Genomic DNA, 22,036 nt, shown 5'->3' on the forward strand with positions numbered 1-22,036 from the left:
CCAAACCTGAGACCCGTCCTATAACATGAGATGTGATATCCAAATCCTTCCCCTTCCAAACCTCAGACCCTTCCTTTATCATGAGATGTGATATCCAACTCCTTCCCATTCCAATCCTGAGACCCTTCCGATATCATGAGATTTGTTATCTCAATGCTTCTAATATCAAACTTGAGACCCTCCCTATAGCATGAGATGTGACATCCAAGTCCTTCCCATTCCAATCCTGAGACCTTTCCTATAGCATGAGGTGTGATATCTCTATGCTTCTAATACCAAACCTGAGACCCTTCCTATAACATGAGATGGGATATCCAACTCCTTCCCATTCCAATCCTGAGACCCTTCCGATAGCAGAGATGTGATATCTCAATGCTTATACCAAACCTGAGACCCTTCCTATGGCCTGGGATGTCATATACAACTCCTTCCCATTCCAATCCTGAGACCCTTCCTATAGCATGAGATGTGATATCTCAATGCCTATACCAAATCTGAGACCCTTCCTATAGCATGAGATGTGATATCCAATTCCTTCCCATTCCAATCCTGAGACCCTTCCTATAGCATGAGATCTGATATCTCAATGCTTATACCAAACCTGAGAGCCTACCTATAGCATGAGATGTGATATCCAAGTCCATCCCATTCCAATCCTTAGACCCTTCCTACAGCATGCGATGTGATATCTCAATGATTCTAATACCAAACCAGAGACTCGTCCTATAACATGAGATGGGATATCCAACTCCTTCCCATTCCAATCCTAAGCCACTTCCGATAGCAGAGATGTGATATCTCAATGCTTATACCAAACCTGAGACCCTTCCTATAACATGAGATGTGATATCCAACTCCTTCCCGTTCCAAACCTGAGACACTAACTATAGCATATGTGATATCCAACTCCTTCCCATTCCAATCCTGAGACCCTTCCTATAGCAAGAGATGTGATATCCAAATCCTTCCCATTCCAATCCTGAGACCCTTCCTATAACATGAGATGTGATATCCAACTCCTTCCCATTCCAACCTGAGACACTTCCTATAGCATGAGAAGGGATATCCAACTCCTTCCCAATCCAATCCTGAGACCCTTCCGATAGCAGAGATGTGATATCTCAATGCTTATACCAAACCTGAGACCCTTCCTATAGCATGAGAAGGGATATCCAACTCCTTCCCAATCCAATCCTGAGACCCTTCCGATAGCAGAGACGTGATATCTCAATGCTTCTACCAAACCTGAGACCCTTCCTTTAGCATGAGATGGGATATCCAACTCCTTCCAAATCCAATACTGATACCCTTCCAATAGCATGAGATGTGATATCCCAATGCTTCTACCAAACCTGAGAACCATACTATGGCATGAGATGTGATATCAAACTCCTTCCCATTCCAATCCTGAGACTCTTCCTATAGCTTGAGATGTGATATCCAAATCCTTCCCATTCCAATTCTGAGACCCTTCCTATACCATGAGACTTGATATCTCAATGCTTCTAATACCAAACCTGAGACCCGTCCTATAACATGAGATGTGAAATCCAAATCTTTCCCCTTCCAAACCTTAGACCCTTCCTTTATCATGAGATGTGATATCCAACTCCTTCCCATTCCAATCCTGAGACCCTTCCGATATCATGAGATTTGTTATCTCAATGCTTCTAATATCAAACTTGAGACCCTTCCTTTATCATGAGATGTGATATCCAACTCCTTCCCATTCCAATCCTGAGACCCTTCCGATATCATGAGATTTGTTATCTCAATGCTTCTAATATCAAAATTGAGACCCGTCCTATTACATGAGATGTGATATCCAAATCTTTCCCCTTCCAAACCTTAGACCCTTCCTTTATCATGAGATGGGATATCCAACTCCTTCCCATTCCAATCCTGAGACCCTTCCGATAGCAGAGATGTGATATCTCAATGCTTATACCAATCCTGAGACCCTTCCTATGGCCTGAGATGTCATATACAACTTGTTCCCAATCCAATCCTGAGACCCTTCCTATATCATGAGATGTGATATCTCAATGCTTATACCAAATCTGAGACCCTTCCTATAGCATGAGATGTGATATCCAACTCCTTCAAATTCCAATCCTGAGACCCTTCCTATAGCATGAGATGTGATGTCTCAATGCTTCTAATACCAAACCTGAGATCCTTCCTATAACATGAGATGTGATATCCAACTCCTTCCATTTCCAATCCTGAGACCCTTCCTATAGCATGAGATGTGATGTCTCAATGCTTCTAATACCAAACCTGAGAACCTTCCTACAGCATGCGATGTGATATCTCAATGCTTCTAATACCAAACCTGAGACCAGTCCTATAACATGAGATTGGATATCCAACTCCTTCCCCTTCCAAACCTGAGACCCTTCCTATAGCATGAGATGTGATATCCAACTTCTTCCCATTCCAATCCTGAGACCCTTCCTATAACATGAGATGTGATGTCTCAATGCTTCTAATACCAAACCTGAGATCTTTCCTATAACATGAGATGTAATATCCAACTCCTTCCCATTCCAATCCTGAGTCCCTTCCTATAGCATGAGATGTGCTATCGCAATGCTTATACCAAACCTGAGACCCTTCCAAAAGCTTGAGATGTGATATCCAACTCCTTCCCATTGCAATCCTGAGACCCTTCCTATAGCATGATATGTGATATCTCAATGCCTCTAATACCAAACCTGAGATCCTTCCTCTAACATGAAATGTGATATCGAACTCCTTCCCTTTCCAAACCTGAGAGCCTACCTATAGCATGAGATGTGATATCCAAGTCCTTCCCATTCCAATCCTTAGACCCTTCCTACAGCATGCAATATGATATCTCAATGATTCTAATAACAAACCTGAGACCCGTCCTATAACATGAGATGGGATATCCAACACCTTCCCATTCCAATCCTGAGACACTTCCGATAGCAGAGATGTGATATCTCAATGCTTATAACAAACCTGAGACCCTTCCTATAACATGAGATGTGATATCCAACTCCTTCCCGTTTCAAACCTGAGACCCTTCCTATAGCATATGTGATATCCAACTCCTTCCCATTCCAAACATGAGACCCTTCCTATAGCAAGAATGTAATATCCAACTCCTTCCCATTCCAATCCTGAGACCATTCCTATAGCATGAGATATGATATCTCAATGCTTCTAATCCCAAAACTGAGATCCTTCCTATGACATGAGATGTGATATCCAATTCCTCCCCATTCCAAACCTGAGAACCTTCCTACAGCATGCGATGTGATATCTCAATGCTTCTAATACCAAACCTGAGACCAGTCCTATAACATGAGATTGGATATCCAACTCCTTCCCCTTCCAAACCTGAGACCCTTCCTATAGCATGAGATGTGATATCCAACTTCTTCCCATTCCAATCCTGAGACCCTTCCTATAACATGAGATGTGATGTCTCAATGCTTCTAATACCAAACCTGAGATCTTTCCTATAACATGAGATGTGATATCCAACTCCTTCCCATTCCAATCCTGAGACCCTTCCTATAGCATTAGATGTGCTATCTCAATGCTTATACCAAACCTGAGACCCTTCCTAAAGCTTGAGATGTGATATCCAACTCCTTCCCATTCCAATCCTGAGACCCTTTCTATAACATGAAATGTGATATCCAACTCCTTCCCATTAAAACCTGAGACCCTTCCTATAGCATGAGATGGGATATCCAACTCCTTCCAAATCCAATACTGATACCCTTCCAATAGCATGAGATGTGATATCCCAATGCTTCTACCAAACCTGAGAACCATACTATGGCATGAGATGTGATATCAAACTCCTTCCCATTCCAATCCTGAGACTCTTCCTATAGCTTGAGATGTGATATCCGAAATCCTTCCCATTCCAATTCTGAGACCCTTCCTATACCATGAGACTTGATATCTCAATGCTTCTAATACCAAACCTGAGACCCGTCCTATAACATGAGATGTGATATCCAAATCTTTCCCCTTCCAAACCTTAGACCCTTCCTTTATCATGAGATGGGATATCCAACTCCTTCCCATTCCAATCCTGAGACCCTTCCGATAGCAGAGATGTGATATCTCAATGCTTATACCAATCCTGAGACCCTTCCTATGGCCTGAGATGTCATATACAACTCCTTCCCAATCCAATCCTGAGACCCTTCCTATAGCATGAGATGTGATATCTCAATGCTTATACCAAATCTGAGACCCTTCCTATAGCATGAGATGTGATATCCAACTCCTTCCCATTCCAATCCTGAGACCCTTCCTATAGCATGAGATGTGATGTCTCAATGCTTCTAATACCAAACCTGAGACCCATACTATGGCATGAGATGTGATATCAAACTCCTTCCCATTCCAATCTTGAGACTCTTCCTATAGCTTGAGATGTGATATCCAACTCCTTCCCATTCCAATTCTGAGACCCTTCCTATGCCATGAGACTTGATATCTCAATGCTTCTAATACCAAACCTGAGACCCGTCCTATAACATGAGATGTGATATCCAAATCTTTCCCCTTCCAAACCTTAGACCCTTCCTTTATCATGAGATGTGATATCCAACTCCTTCCCATTCCAATCCTGAGACCCTTCCGATATCATGAGATTTGTTATCTCAATGCTTCTAATATCAAACTTGAGACCCTCCCTATAGCATGAGATGTGACATCCAAGTCCTCCCCATTCCAATCCTGAGACCCTTCCTATAGCATGAGATGTGATATCTCAATGCTTCTAATACCAAACCTGAGACCCTTCCTATAACATGAGATGGGATATCCAACTCCTTCCCATTCCAATCCTGAGACCCTTCCGATAGCAGAGATGTGATATCTCAATGCTTATACCAATCCTGAGACCCTTCCTATGGCCTGAGATGTCATATACAACTCCTTCCCAATCCAATCCTGAGACCCTTCCTATAGCATGAGATGTGATATCTCAATGCTTATACCAAATCTGAGACCCTTCCTATAGCATGAGATGTGATATCCAACTCCTTCCCATTCCAATCCTGAGACCCTTCCTATAGCATGAGATGTGATGTCTCAATGCTTCTAATACCAAACCTGAGATCCTTCCTATAACATGAGATGTGATATCCAACTCCTTCCCATTCCAATCCTGAGACCCTTCCTATAGCATGAGATGTGATGTCTCAATGCTTCTAATACCAAACCTGAGAACCTTCCTACAGCATGCAATGTGATATCTCAATGCTTCTAATACCAAACCTGAGACCAGTCCTATAACATGAGATTGGATATCCAACTCCTTCCCCTTCCAAACCTGAGACCCTTCCTATAGCATGAGATGTGATATCCAACCTCTTCCCATTCCAATCCTGAGACCCTTCCTATAACATGAGATGTGATGTCTCAATGCTTCTAATACCAAACCGGAGATCTTTCCTATAACATGAGATGTGATATCCAACTCCTTCCCATTCCAATCCTGAAACCCTTCCTATAGCATGAGATGTGCTATCTCAATGCTTATACCAAACCTGAGACCCTTCCTAAAGCTTGAGATGTGATATCCAACTCCTTCCCATTCCAATCCTGAGACCCTTCCAATAGCATGAGATGTGATATCTCAAGGCCTCTAATACCAAACCTGAGATCCTTCCTCTAACATGAAATGTGATATCCAACTCCTTCCCCTTCCAAACCTGAGAGCCTTCCTATAGCATGAGATATGATATCCAAGTCCTTCCCATGCCAATCCTGAGACCCTTCCTATAACATGAAATGTGATATCCAACTCCTTCCCATTCCAACCTGAGACCCTTCCTATAGCATGAGATGGGATATCCAACTCCTTCCAAATCCAATACTGATACCCTTCCAATAGCATGAGATGTGATATCCCAATGCTTCTACCAAACCTGAGACCCATACTATGGCATGAGATGTGATATCCAACTCCTTCCCATTCCAATTCTGAGACCCTTCCTATGCCATGAGACTTGATATCTCAATGCTTCTAATACCAAACCTGAGACCCGTCCTATAACATGAGATGTGATATCCAAATCTTTCCCCTTCTAAACCTTAGACCCTTCCTTTATCATGAGATGTGATATCCAACTCCTTCCCATTCCAATCCTGAGACCCTTCCGATATCATGAGATTTGTTATCTCAATGCTTCTAATATCAAACTTGAGACCCTCCCTATAGCATGAGATGTGACATCCAAGTCCTCCCCATTCCAATCCTGAGACCCTTCCTATAGCATGAGATGTGATATCTCAATGCTTCTAATACCAAACCTGAGACCCTTCCTATAACATGAGATGGGATATCCAACTCCTTCCCATTCCAATCCTGAGACCCTTCCGATAGCAGAGATGTGATATCTCAATGCTTATACCAATCCTGAGACCCTTCCTATGGCCTGAGATGTCATATACAACTCCTTCCCAATCCAATCCTGAGACCCTTCCTATAGCATGAGATGTGATATCTCAATGCTTATACCAAATCTGAGACCCTTCCTATAGCATGAGATATGATATCCAAGTCCTTCCCATGCCAATCCTGAGACCCTTCCTATAACATGAAATGTGATATCCAACTCCTTCCCATTCCAACCTGAGACCCTTCCTATAGCATGAGATGGGATATCCAACTCCTTCCAAATCCAATACTGATACCCTTCCAATAGCATGAGATGTGATATCCCAATGCTTCTACCAAACCTGAGACCCATACTATGGCATGAGATGTGATATCAAACTCCTTCCCATTCCAATCCTGAGACTCTTCCTATAGCTTGAGATGTGATATCCAACTCCTTCCCATTCCAATTCTGAGACCCTTCCTATGCCATGAGACTTGATATCTCAATGCTTCTAATACCAAACCTGAGACCCGTCCTATAACATGAGATGTGATATCCAGATCTTTCCCCTTCCAAACCTTAGACCCTTCCTTTATCATGAGATGTGATATACAACTCCTTCCCATTCCAATCCTGAGACCCTTCCTATAGCATGAGATGTGATATCTCAATGCCTATACCAAATCTGAGACCCTTCCTATAGCATGAGATGTGATATCCAATTACTTCCCATTCCAATCCTGAGACCCTTCTTATAGCATGAGATGTGATATCTCAATGCTTATACCAAACCTGAGAGCCTACCTATAGCATGAGATGTGATAACCAAGTCCATCCCATTCCAATCCTTAGACCCTTCCTACAGCATGCGATGTGATATCTCAATGATTCTAATACCAAACCAGAGACTCGTCCTATAACATGAGATGGGATATCCAACTCCTTCCCATTCCAATCCTGAGCCACTTCCGATAGCAGAGATGTGATATCTCAATGCTTATACCAAACCTGAGACCCGTACTATAACATGAGATGTGATATCCAACTCCTTCCCGTTCCAAACCTGAGACACTAACTATAGCATATGTGATATCCAACTTCTTCCCATTCCAAACATGAGACCCTTCCTATAGCAAGAAAGTAATATCCAACTCCTACCCATTCCAATCCTGAGACCCTTCCTATAGCAAGAGATGTGATATCCAAATCCTTCCCATTCCAATCCTGAGACCCTTCCTATTACATGAGATGTGATATCCAACTCCTTCCCATTCCAACCTGAGACACTTCCTATAGCATGAGAAGGGATATCCAACTCCTTCCCAATCCAATCCTGAGACCCTTCCGATAGCAGAGATGTGATATCTCAATGCTTATACCAAACCTGAGACCCTTCCTATAGCATGAGAAGGGATATCCAACTCCTTCCCAATCCAATCCTGAGACCCTTCCGATAGCAGAGACGTGATATCTCAATGCTTCTACCAAACCTGAGACCCTTCCTTTAGCATGAGATGTGATATCCAAATCCTTCACATTCCAATCCTGAGACCCTTCCTATAGCATGAGAAGGGATATCTCAATGCTTCTAATACCAAACCTGAGATCCTTCCTATAACATGAGATGTGATATCCAATTCCTTCCCATTCCAATCCTGAGACCCTTCCGATAGCAGAGATGTGATATCTCAATGCTTATACCAAACCTGAGACCCTTCCTATGGCCTGAGATGTCATATACAACTCCTTCCCATTCCAATCCTGAGACCCTTCCTATAGCATGAGATGTGATATCTCAATGCTTATACCAAATCTGAGACTCTTCCTATAGCATGAGATGTGATATCCAACTCCTTCCTATTCCAATCCTGAGACCCTTCCTATAGCATGAGATGTGATGTCTCAATGCTTCTAATACCAAACCTGAGATCCTTCCTATAACATGAGATGTGATATCCAACTCCTTCCCATTCCAATCCTGAGACCCTTATGAATGCATGAGATGTGATATCTCAATGCTTCTAATACCAAACCTGAGATCCTTCCTACAACATGAGATGTGATTTCCAAATCCTTCCCCTTCCAAACCTGAGACCCTCCCTTTAGCATGAGATGTGATATCCAACTCCTTCCCATTCCAATCCTGAGACCCTTCTGATAGCATGAGATGTGATATCTCAATGCCTCTAATACCAAACCTGAGATCCTACCTCTAACATGAAATGTGATATCCATCTCATTCCCTTTCCAAACCTGACACCCTGCCTATAGCATGAGATGTGATATCCAAGTCCTTCCCATTCCAATCCTGAGACCCTTCCTATAGCATGTGATGTGATATCTCAATGCTTATACCAAACCTGAGACCCTTCCTATGGCATGAGATGTCATATACAACTCCTTCCCATTCCAATCCTGAGACCCTTCCTATAGCATGAGATGTGATATCTCAATGCTTATACCAAATCTGAGACCCTTCCTATAGCAAGAGATGTGATATCCAACTTCTTCCCATTCCAATCCTGAGACCCTTCCTATAACATGAGATGTGATGTCTCAATGCTTCTAATACCAAACCTGAGATCTTTCCTATAACATGAGATGTGATATCCAACTCCTTCCCATTCCAATCCTGAGACCCTTCCTATAGCATGAGATGTGATATCACAATGCTTATACCAAACCTGAGACCGTTCCTATAGCTTGAGATGTGATATCCAACTCCTTCCCATTCCAATCCTGAGACCCTTCCTATAGCATGAGATGTGATATCTCAAGGCCTCTAATACCAAACCTGAGATCCTACCTCTAACATGAAATGTGATATCCAACTCCTTCTCCTTCCAAACCTGAGAGCCTTCCTATAGCATGGGATATGATATCCAAGTCCTTCCCATTCCAATCCTGAGACCCTTCCTATAACATGAAATGTGATATCCAACTCCTTCCCATTCCAACCTGAGACCCTTCCTATATCATGAGATGGGATATCTCAATGCTTCTAATACCAAACCTGAGACTCTTCCTATAACATGAGATGGGATATCCAACTCCTTCCCATTCCAATCCTAAGACCCTTTCGATAGCAGAGATGTGATATCTCAATGCTTATACCAAACCTGAGACCCTTCCTACGGCATGAGATGTCATATACAACTCCTTCCCATTCCAATCCTGAGACCCTTCCTATAACACGAGATGTGATATCTCAATGCTTATACCAAACCTGAGACCCTTCCTCTAGCATGAGATGTGATATCCAACTCCTTCCCATTCCAATCCTGAGACCCTTCCTATAGCATGAGATGTGATATCCAACTCCTTCCCATTCCAATCCTGAGACCCTTCCTATAGCCTGAGATCTGATATCTCAATGCCTCTAATACCAAACCTGAGATCCTTCCTCTAACATGAAATGTGATATCCAACTCCTTCCCTTTCCAAACCTGAGAGCCTATCTATAGCATGAGATGTGATATCCAAGTCCTTCCCATTCCAATCCTGAGACACTTCCGATAGCAGAGATGTGATATCTCAGTGCTTATACCAAACCTGAGACCCTTCCTATAACATGAGATGTGATATCCAACTCCTTCCCGTTCCAAACCTGAGACCCTTCCTTTAGCATGAGATGTGATATCCAGCTCCTTCCCATTCCAATCCTGAGACACTTCCGATAGCATGCGATGTGATATCTCAATGCTTCTAATATCAAAACTGAGACCCTCCCTATAGCATGATATGTGATATCTAAGTCCTTCCCATTCCAATCCTGAGACCCTTCCTATAGCATGAGATGTGATATCTCAATGCTTCTACCAAACCTGAGACCCTTCCTTTAGCATGAGATGTGATAACCAACTCCTTCCCATTCCAATCCTGAGACCCTTCCTATAGCATGAGATGTGATATCTCAATACTTCTAATACCAAACCTGAGATCCTTCCGATAACATGAGATGTGATATCCAAATCCTTCCCCTTCCAAACCTGAGACCCTCCCTTTAGCATGAGATGTGATATCCAACTCCTTCCCATTCCAATCCTGAGAACCTTCTGATAGCATGAGATGTGATATCTCAATGCTTCTATACCAAACCTGAGATCCTTCCGATAGCATGAGATGTGATATCTCAATGCTTCTAATACCAAACCTGAGATCCTTCCTATAACATGAGATGTGATATCCAAATCCTTCCCCTTCCAAACCTGAGACCCTCCCTTTAGCATGAGATGTGATATCCAACTCCTTCCCATTCCAAACCTGAGAGCCGTCCTATAGCATGAGATGTGATATCCAAGTCCTTCTAATTCCAATAATGAGTTGGATATCACATCTCATATTATAGGAAGGGTCTTAGGATTGGAATGGGAAGAAGTTGGATATCACATCTCATGCTATAGGAAGGGTCTCAGGTTTGGTATAAGCATTCAGATATCACATCTCATGCTATAGGAAGGGTCTCAGGATTGGAATGGGAAGGAGTTGTATATGACATCTCATGCCATAGGAAGGGTCTCAGGTTTGGTATAAGTATTGAGATATCACATCACATGCTATAGGAAGGGTCTCAGGATTGGAATGGGAAGGACTTGAATATCACATCTCATGCTATAGGCGGGGTCTCAGGTTTGGAAAGGGAAGGAGATGGATATCACATTTCATGTTAGAGGTAGGATCTCAGGTTTGGTATTAGAGGCATTGAGATATCACATCTCATGCTATCAGAAGGGTCTCAGGATTGGAATGGGAAGGAGTTGTATATCACATCTCATGCTAAAGGGATGGTCTCAGGTTTGGTAGGGGAAGGATTTGGAAATCACATCTCATGTTATAGGAAGGATCTCAGGTTTGGTATTAGAAGCATTGAGATATCACATCTCATGCTATCGGAAGTATCTCAGGTTTGGTATTAGAGGCATTGAGATATCACATCTCATGCTATCATACGGGTCTCAGGATTGGAATGGGAAGGAGTTGGATATCACATCTCATGTTATAGGAAGGATCTCAGGTTTGGTATTAGAAGCATTGAGATATCACATCTCATGCTATAGGAAGGGTCTCAGGATTGGAATGGGAAGGAGTTGGATATCACATCTCATGCTATAGGAAGGGTCTCAGATTTGGTATAAGCATTGAGATATCACATTTCATGCTATAGGAAGGGTCTCAGGATTGGAATGGGAAGGAGTTGGATATCACATCTCATGCTATAGGAAGAGTCTCAGGTTTGGTATAAGCATTGAGATATCACATCTCTGCTATCGGAGGTGTCTCAGGATTGGGATGGGAAGGAATTGGATATCACATCTCATGCTATAGGAAGGGTATCAGGTTTGGAACGGGAAGGAGTTGGATATCCCATCTCATGTTATAGGACAGGTCTCAGGTTTGATATTAGAAGCATTGAGATATCATATCTCTGCTATTGGAAGGGTCTCAGGATTGGAATGGGAAGGACCTGGATATCAGAATTCATGTTATAGGAAGGGTCTCAGGTTTGGTATTAGAAGCATTGAGATATCACATCTCATGCTATAGGAAGGGTCTCAGGAATGGAATGGGAAGGACTTGGATATCACATCTCATGATAAAGGAAGGGTCTAAGGTTTGGAAGGGGAAGGATTTGGATATCACATCTCATGTTATTGGACCGGTCTCAGGTTTGGTATTAGAAGCATTGAGATATCAAGTCTCATGGTATAGGACGGGAGTTTGATATCACATCTCATGCCATGGTATGGGTCTCAGGTTTTGTAGAAGCATTGGGATATCACATCTCATGCTATCGGAAGGGTATCAGGATTGGTTTTGGAAGGAGTTGGATATCCCATCTCATGCTATAGGAAGGGTCTCACGTTGGAATGGGAAGGAGTTGGATATGACATCTCATGTTATAGGAAGGGTTTTAGGATTGGAATGGGAAGGACTTGGATATCACATCTCATGCTGTAGGAAGGCTCTCAGGTTTGGAAAGGGAAGGAGTTGGATATCACATTTCATGTTAGAGGTAGGATCTCAGGTTTGGTATTAGAGGCATTGAGATATCACATCTCATGCTATCAGAAGGGTATCAGGATTGGAATGGGAAGGAGTTGGATATCACATCTCATGCTAAAGGGAGGGTCTCAGGTTCAGAAGGGGAAGGATTTGGATATCACATCTCATGTTATAGGAAGGATCTCAGGTTTGGTATTAGAAGCATTGAGATATCACATCTCATGCTATCGGAAGGATCTCAGGTTTGGTATTAGAAGCATTGAGATATCACATCTCATGCTATAGGAAGGGTCTCAGGTTTGGAATGGGAAGGAGTTGGATATCACATCTCATGATAAAGGAAGGGTCTAAGGTTTGGAAGGGGAAGGATTTGGATATCACATCTCATGTTATAGGACGGGTCTCAGGTTTGGTATTAGAAGCATTGAGATATCAAGTCTCATGGTATAGGAGGGGTCTCAGAATTGGAATGGGAAGGAGGTGGATATCACATCTCAAGCTATAGGAAGGGTCTCAGGATTGGAATGGGAAGGAGTTTGATGTCACATCTTATGCCATAGTATGGGTCTCAGGTTTGGTAGAAGCATTGGGATATCACATCTCATGCTATTGGAAGGGTATCAGTATTGGATTTGGAAGGAGTTGGATATCCCATCTCATGCTATAGGAAGGGTCTCAGGTTGGAATGGGAAGGAGTTGGATATCACATTTCATGTTATAGGAAGGGTCTCAGGATTGGAATGGGAAGGACTTGGATATCATATCTCATGCTATAGGAAGGCTCTCAGGTTTGGAAGGGGAAGGAGTTGGATATCACATTTCATGTTAGAGGAAGGATCTCAGGTTTGGTATTAGAAGCATTGAGACATCACATCTCATGTTATAGGAAGGGTCTTAGGATTGGAATGGGAAGAAGTTGGATATCACATCTCATGCTATAGGAAGGGTCTCAGGTTTGGTATAAGCATTGAGATATCACATCTCATGCTATAGGAAGGGACTCATGATTGGAATGGGAAGGAGTTGTATATGACATCTCATGCCATAGGAAGGGTCTCAGGTTTGGTATAAGCATTGAGATATCACATCACATTCTATATGAAGGGTCTCAGGATTGGAATGGGAAGGACTTGGATATCACATCTCATGCTATAGGCAGGGTCTCAGGTTTGGAAAGGGAAGGAGATGGATATCACATTTCATGTTAGAGGTAGGATCTCAGGTTTGGTATTATAGGCATTGAGATATCACATCTCATGCTATCAGAAGGGTCTCAGGATTGGAATGGGAAGGAGTTGGATATCACATCTCTTGTTATAGGAAGGATCTCAGGTTTGGTATTAGAAGCATTGAGATATCACATCTCATGCTATCGGAAGTATCTCAGGTTTGGTATTAGAGGCATTGAGATATCACATCTCATGCTATCATAAGGGTCTCAGGATTGGAATGGGAAGGAGTTGGATATCACATCTCTTGTTATAGGAAGGATCTCAGGTTTGGTATTAGAAGCATTGAGATATCACATCTCATGCTATAGGAAGGGTCTCAGGATTGGAATGGGAAGGAGTTGGATATCACATCTCATGCTATCGGAAGGGTCTCAGATTTGGTATAAGCATTGAGATATCACATCTCATGCTATAGGAAGGGTCTCAGGATTGGAATGGGAAGGAGTTGGATATCACATCTCATGCTATAGGAAGGGTCTCAGGTTTGGAACGGAAAGGAGTTAGATATCACATCTCATGTTATAGGAAGAGTCTCAGGTTTGGTATAAGCATTGAGATATCACATCTCTGCTATCGGAGGTGTCTCAGGATTGGGATGTGAAGGAATTGGATATCACATCTCATGCTATAGGAAGGGTATCAGGTTTGGAACGGGAAGGAGTTGGATATCCCATCTCATGTTATAGGGCAGGTGTCAGGTTTGATATTAGAAGCATTGAGATATCACATCTCTGCTATTGGAAGGGTCTCATGATTGGAATGGGAAGGACTTGGATATCAGAATTCATGTTATAGGAAGGGTCTCAGGTTTGGTATTAGAAGCATTGAGATATCACATCTCATGCTATAGGAAGGGTCTCAGGATTGAAATGGGAAGGACTTGGATATCACATCTCATGTTATAGGAAGGGTCTCAGGTTTGTTATTAGAAGCATTGAGATATCACATCTCATGCTATAGGAAGGGTCTCAGGAATGGAATGGGAAGGACTTGGATATCACATCTCATGATAAAGGAAGGGTCTAACGTTTGGAAGGGGAAGGATTTGGATATCACATCTCATGTTATTGGACCGGTCTCAGGTTTGGTATTAGAAGCATTGAGATATCAAGTCTCATGGTATGGGACGGGAGTTTGATATCACATCTCATGCCATGGTATGGGTATCAGGTTTTGTAGAAGCATTGGGATATCACATCTCATGCTATCGGAAGGGTATCAGGATTGGATTTGGAAGGAGTTGGATATCCCATCTCATGCTATAGGAAGGGTATCAGGTTGGAATGGGAAGGAGTTGGATATGACATCTCATGTTATAGGAAGGGTCTCAGGATTGGAATGGGAAGGACTTGGATATCACATCTCATGCTGTAGGAAGGCTCTCAGGTTTGGAAAGGGAAGGAGTTGGATATCACATTTCATGTTAGAGGTAGGATCTCAGGTTTGGTATTTGAGGCATTGAGATATCACATCTCATGCTATCAGAAGGGTATCAGGATTGGAATGAGAAGGAGTTGGATATCACATCTCATGCTAAAGGGAGGGTCTCAGGTTCGGAAGGGGAAGGATTTGGATATCACATCTCATGTTATAGGAAGTATCTCAGGTTTGGTATTAGAAGCATTGAGATATCACATCTCATGCTATCGGAAGGATCTCAGGTTTGGTATTAGAAGCATTGAGATATCACATCTCATGCTATAGGAAGGGTCTCAGGATTGGAATGGGAAGGAGTTGGATATCACATCTCATGTTATAGGAAGGATCTCAGGTTTGGTATTAGAAGCATTGAGATATCACATCTCATGCTATAGGACTGGTCTCAGGATTGGAATGGGAAGGAGTTGGATATCACATCTCATGCTAAAGGAAGGGTCTCAGTTTTGGTAGAAGCATTGAGATTTCACATATCATGCTATAGGAAGGGTCTCAGGATTGGAATGGGAAGGAATTGTATATCACATCTCATGCCAAAGGGAGGGTCTCAGGTTTGGAAGGGGAAGGATTTGGAAATCACATCTCATGTTATAGGAAGGATCTCAGGTTTGGTATTAGAAGCATTGAGATATCACATCTCATGCTATCGGAAGTATCTCAGGTTTGGTATTAGAGGCATTGAGATATCACATCTCATGCTATCATAAGGGTCTCAGGATTGGAATGGGAAGGAGTTGGATATCACATCTCTTGTTATAGGAAGGATCTCAGGTTTGGTATTAGAAGCATTGAGATATCACATCTCATGCTATAGGAAGGGTCTCAGGATTGGAATGGGAAGGAGTTGGATATCACATCTCATGCTATAGGAAGGGTCTCAGATTTGGTATAAGCATTGAGATATCACATCTCATGCTATAGGAAGGGTCTCAGGATTGGAACGGAAAGGAGTTAGATATCACATCTCATGTTATAGGAAGAGTCTCAGGTTTGGTATAAGCATTGAGATATCACATCTCTGCTATCGGAGGTGTCTCAGGATTGGGATGGGAAGGAATTGGATATCACATCTCATGCTATAGGAAGGGTATCAGGTTTGGAACGGGAAGGAGTTGGATATCACATCTCATGCTATAGGAAGGGTCTCAGGTTTGGAACGGAAAGGAGTTAGATATCACATCTCATGTTATAGGAAGAGTCTCAGGTTTGGTATAAGCATTGAGATATCACATCTCTGCTATCGGAGGTGTCTCAGGATTGGGATGGGAAGGAATTGGATATCACATCTCATGCTATAGGAAGAGTATCAGGTTTGGAACGGGAAGGAGTTGGATATCCCATCTCATGTTATAGGACAGGTCTCAGGTTTGATATTAGAAGCATTGAGATATCACATCTCTGCTATTGGAAGGGTCTCAGGATTGGAATGGGAAGGACTTGGATATCAGAATTCATGTTATAGGAAGGGTCTCAGGTTTGGTATTAGAAGCATTGAGATATCACATCTCATGCTATAGGAAGGGTCTCAGGATTGAAATGGGAAGGACTTGGATATCACATCTCATGTTATAGGAAGGGTCTCAGGTTTGGTATTAGAAGCATTGAGATATCACATCTCATGCTATAGGAAGGGTCTCAGGAATGGAATGGGAAGGACTTGGATATCACATCTCATGATAAAGGAAGGGTCTAAGGTTTGGAAGGGGAAGGATTTGGATATCACATCTCATGTTATTGGACCGGTCTCAGGTTTGGTATTAGAAGCATTGAGATATCAAGTCTCATGGTATGGGACGGGAGTTTGATATCACATCTCATGCCATGGTATGGGTATAAGGTTTTGTAGAAGCATTGGGATATCACATCTCATGCTATCGGAAGGGTATCAGGATTGGATTTGGAAGGAGTTGGATATCCCATCTCATGCTATAGGAAGGGTATCAGGTTGGAATGGGAAGGAGTTGGATATGACATCTCATGTTATAGGAAGGGTCTCAGGATTGGAATGGGAAGGACTTGGATATCACATCTCATGCTGTAGGAAGGCTCTCAGGTTTGGAAAGGGAAGGAGTTGGATGTCACATTTCATGTTAGAGGTAGGATCTCAGGTTTGGTATTAGAGGCATTGAGATATCACATCTCATGCTATCAGAATGGTATCAGGAATGGAATGAGAAGGAGTTGGATATCACATCTCATGCTAAAGGGAGGGTCTCAGGTTCGGAAGGGGAAGGATTTGGATATCACATCTCATGTTATAGGAAGTATCTCAGGTTTGGTATTAGAAGCATTGAGATATCACATCTCATGCTATCGGAAGGATCTCAGGTTTGGTATTAGAAGCATTGAGATATCACATCTCATGCTATAGGAAGGGTCTCAGGATTGGAATGGGAAGGAGTTGGATATCACATCTCATGTTATAGGAAGGATCTCAGGTTTGGTATTAGAAGCATTGAGATATCACATCTCATGCTATAGGACTGGTCTCAGGATTGGAATGGGAAGGAGTTGGATATCACATCTCATGCTATAGGAAGGGTCTCAGGTTTGGTATAAGCATTGAGATATCACATCTCATGCTAAAGGGAGGGTCTCAGGTTCGGAAGGGGAAGGATTTGGATATCACATCTCATGTTATAGGAAGTATCTCAGGTTTGGTATTAGAAGCATTGAGATATCACATCTCATGCTATCGGAAGGATCTCAGGTTTGGTATTAGAAGCATTGAGATATAACATCTCATGCTATAGGAATGGTCTCAGGATTGGAATGGGAAGGAGTTGGATATCACATCTCATGTTATAGGAAGGATCTCAGGTTTGGTATTAGAAGCATTGAGATATCACATCTCATGCTATAGGACTGGTCTCAGGATTGGAATGGGAAGGAGTTGGATATCACATCTCATGCTAAAGGAAGGGTCTCAGTTTTGGTAGAAGCATTGAGATTTCACATATCATGCTATAGGAAGGGTCTCAGGATTGGAATGGGAAGGAGTTGGATATCACATCTCATGCTATAGGAAGGGTCTCAGGTTTGGTATAAGCATTGAGATATCACATCTCTGCTATCGGAAGGGTCTCAGGATTGGAATGGGAAGGACTTAGATATCACATCTCATGCTATAGGGAGGGTCTCAGTATTGATATTAGAAGCATTGAGATATCACATCTCAAGCTATCGGAAGGGTCTCAGGATTAGAATGGGAAGGAGTTGGATATCACATCTCATGCTATAGGAAGGGTCTCAGGTTAGGAACGGGAAGGAGTTGGATATCACATCTCATGTTATAGGAAGAGTCTCATGCTAAGACCTGATAGACCCTTCCTATAACATGAGATGGGAATATCCAACTCCTTCCCATTCCAATCCTGAGACCCTTCCGATAGCAGAGATGTGATATCTCAATGCTTATACCAAACCTGAGACCCTTCCTATAGCATGAGATGTGATATCCAACTCCTTCCCATTCCAATACTGAGACCCTTCCTATAGCATGAGATGTGATATCTCAATGCTTCTAATATCAAACTTGAGACCCTCCCTATAGCATGAGATGTGATATCCAAGTCCTTCCCATTCCAATCCTGAGACACTTCCTATAGCATGAGATGTGATATCTCAATGCTTCTAATACCAAACCTGAGACTCTTCCTATAACATGAGATGGGATATCCAACTCCTTCCCATTACAATCCTGAGACCCTTCCGAAAGCAGAGATGTGATATCTCAATGCTTATACCAAACCTGAGACCCTTCCTATGGCATGAGATGTCATATACAGATCCTTCCCATTCCAATCCTGAGACCCTTCCTATAGCATGAGATGTGATATCTCAATGCTTATACCAAACCTAAAACCCTTCCTATAGCATGAGATGTGATATCCAACTCCTTCCCATCCCAATCCTGAGACCATTCCTATAGCATGAGATGTGATATCCAATGGCTCTAATATCAAACCTGAGATCCTTCCTCTAACATTAAATGTGATATCCAACTCCTTCCCTTTCCAAACCTGAGAGCCTACCTATAGCATGAGATGTGATATCCAAGTCCTTCCCATTCCAATCCTTAGACCCTTCCTACAGCATGCAATATGATATCTCAATGATTCTAATAACAAACCTGAGACCCTTCCTCTAACATGAGATGGGAATATCCAACTCCTTCTCATTCCAATCCTGAGACCCTTCCGATAGCAAACATGTGATATCTCAATGCTTATACCAAACCTGAGATCCTTCTTATAACATGAGATGTGATATCCAACTCCTTCCCATTCCAATCCTGAGACACTTCCTATAGCATGAGATGTGATATCTCACTGCTTATACCAAACCTGAGACCCTTCCTATAGCATGAGATGTGATATCCAAGTCCTTCCCATTCCAATCCTGAGACACTTCCTATAGCATGAGATGTGATATCTCAATGCTTCTAATACCAAACCTGAGACTCTTCCTATAACATGAGATGGGATATCCAACTCCTTCCCATTACAATCCTGAGACCCTTCCGAAAGCAGAGATGTGATATCTCAATGCTTATACCAAACCTGAGACCCTTCCTATGGCATGAGATGTCATATACAGATCCTTCCCATTCCAATCCTGAGACCCTTCCTATAGCATGAGATGTGATATCTCAATGCTTATACCAAACCTAAAACCCTTCCTATAGCATGAGATGTGATATCCAACTCCTTCCCATTCCAATCCTGAGACCCTTCCTATAGCATGAGATGTGATATCCAATGGCTCTAATATCAAACCTGAGATCCTTCCTCTAACATTAAATGTGATATCCAACTCCTTCCCTTTCCAAACCTGAGAGCCTACCTATAGCATGAGATGTGATATCCAAGTCCTTCCATTCCAATCCTTAGACCCTTCCTACAGCATGCAATATGATATCTCAATGATTCTAATAACAAACCTGAGACCCGTCCTATAACATGAGATGTGATATCCAACTCCTTCCCATTCCAATCCTGAGACACTTCCGATAGCAGAGATGTGATATCTCAATGCTTCTAATACCAAACATGAGACCAGTCCTATAACATGAGATGGGATATCCAACTCCTTCCCGTTCCAAACCTGAGACCCTTCCTATAGCATGAGATGTGATATCCAACTCCTTCCCATCCCAATCCTGAGACACTTCCGATTGCAGAGATTTGATATCTCAATGCTTATAACAAATCTGAGACTCTTCCTATAACATGAGATGTGATATCCAACTCCTTCCCGTTCCAAACCTGAGACCCTTCCTATAGCATGAGATGTGATATCCAACTCCTTCCCATTCCAATCCTGAGACCCTTATGATAGCATGAGATGTGATATCTCAATGCCTCTAATACCAAATCTGAGATTCTTCCGATAGCATGAGATGTGATATCTCAATGCTTCTTATACCAAACCTGAGATCCTTCCTATAACATGAGATGTGATATCCAAATCCTTCCCCTTCCAAACCTGAGACCCTCCCTTTAGCATGAGATGTGATATCCAACTCCTTCCCATTCCAACCTGAGACCCTTCCTATAGCATGAGATGGGATATCCAACTCCTTGGAATTCCAATCCTGATACCCTTCCGATAGCATGAGATTTGATATCCCAATGCTTATACCAAACCTGAGACCCATACTATGGCATGAGATGTGATATCAAACTCCTTCCCATTCCAATCCTGAGACCCTTCCTATAGCTTGAGATGTGATATCCAACTCCTTCCCATTCCAATTCTGAGACCCTTCCTATACCATGAGACTTGATATCTCAATGCTTCTAATACCAAACCTGAGACCCGTCCTATAACATGAGATGTGATATCCAAATCCTTCCCCTTCCAAACCTTAGACCCTTCCTTTATCATGAGATGTGATATCCAACTCCTTCCCATTCCAATCCTGAGACCCTTCCGATATCATGAGATGTGATATCTCAATGCTTCTAATATCAAACTCGAGACCCTCCCTATAGCATGAGATGTGATATCCAAGTCCTTCCCATTCCAATCCTGAGACGCTTCCTATAGCATGAGATGTAATGTCTCAATGCTTCTAATACCAAACCTGAGACCCTTCCTATAACATGAGATGGGAATATCCAACTCCTTCCCATTCCAATCCTGAGACCCTTCCGATAGCAAACATGTGATATCTCAATGCTTATACCAAACCTGAGATCCTTCCTATAACATGAGATGTGATATCCAACTCCTTCCCATTCCAATCCTGAGACACTTCCTATAGCATGAGATGTGATATCTCACTGCTTGTACCAAACCTGAGACCCTTCCTATAGCATGAGATGTGATATCCAACTCCTTCCCATTCCAATCCTGAGACCCTTCCTATAGCATGAGATGTGATATCTCAATGCTTCTAATATCAAACTTGAGACCCTCCCTATAGCATGAGATGTGATATCCAAGTCCTTCCCATTCCAATCTTGAGACACTTCCTATAGCATGAGATGTGATATCTCAATGCTTCTAATACCAAACCTGAGACTCTTCCTATAACATGAGATGGGATATCCAACTCCTTCCCATTGCAATCCTGAGACCCTTCCGATAGCAGAGATGTGATATCTCAATGCTTATACCAAACCTGAGACCCTTCCTATGGCCTGAGATGTCATATACAACTCCTTCCCATTCCAATCCTGAGACCCTTCCTTTAGCATGAGATGTGATATCTCAATGCTTATACCAAATCTGAGACCCTTCCTATAGCATGAGATGTGATATCCAAATCCTTCCCATTCCAATCCTGAGAACCTTCCTATAGCATGAGATGTGATATCTCAATGCTTATACCAAACCTGAGAGCCTACCTATAGCATGAGATGTGATATCCAAGTCCATCCCATTCCAATCCTTAGACCCTTCCTACAGCATGCGATGTGATATCTCAATGATTCTAATACCAAACCAGAGACTCTTACTATAACATGAGATGGG

The sequence above is a fragment of the Ambystoma mexicanum genome, unplaced genomic scaffold, assembly GCF_040938575.1.
Source record: "Ambystoma mexicanum isolate Mex_15411 unplaced genomic scaffold, UKY_AmexF1_1 Mex_scaf3, whole genome shotgun sequence".
In the NCBI taxonomy this organism is placed as follows: Eukaryota; Metazoa; Chordata; class Amphibia; order Caudata; family Ambystomatidae; genus Ambystoma; species Ambystoma mexicanum.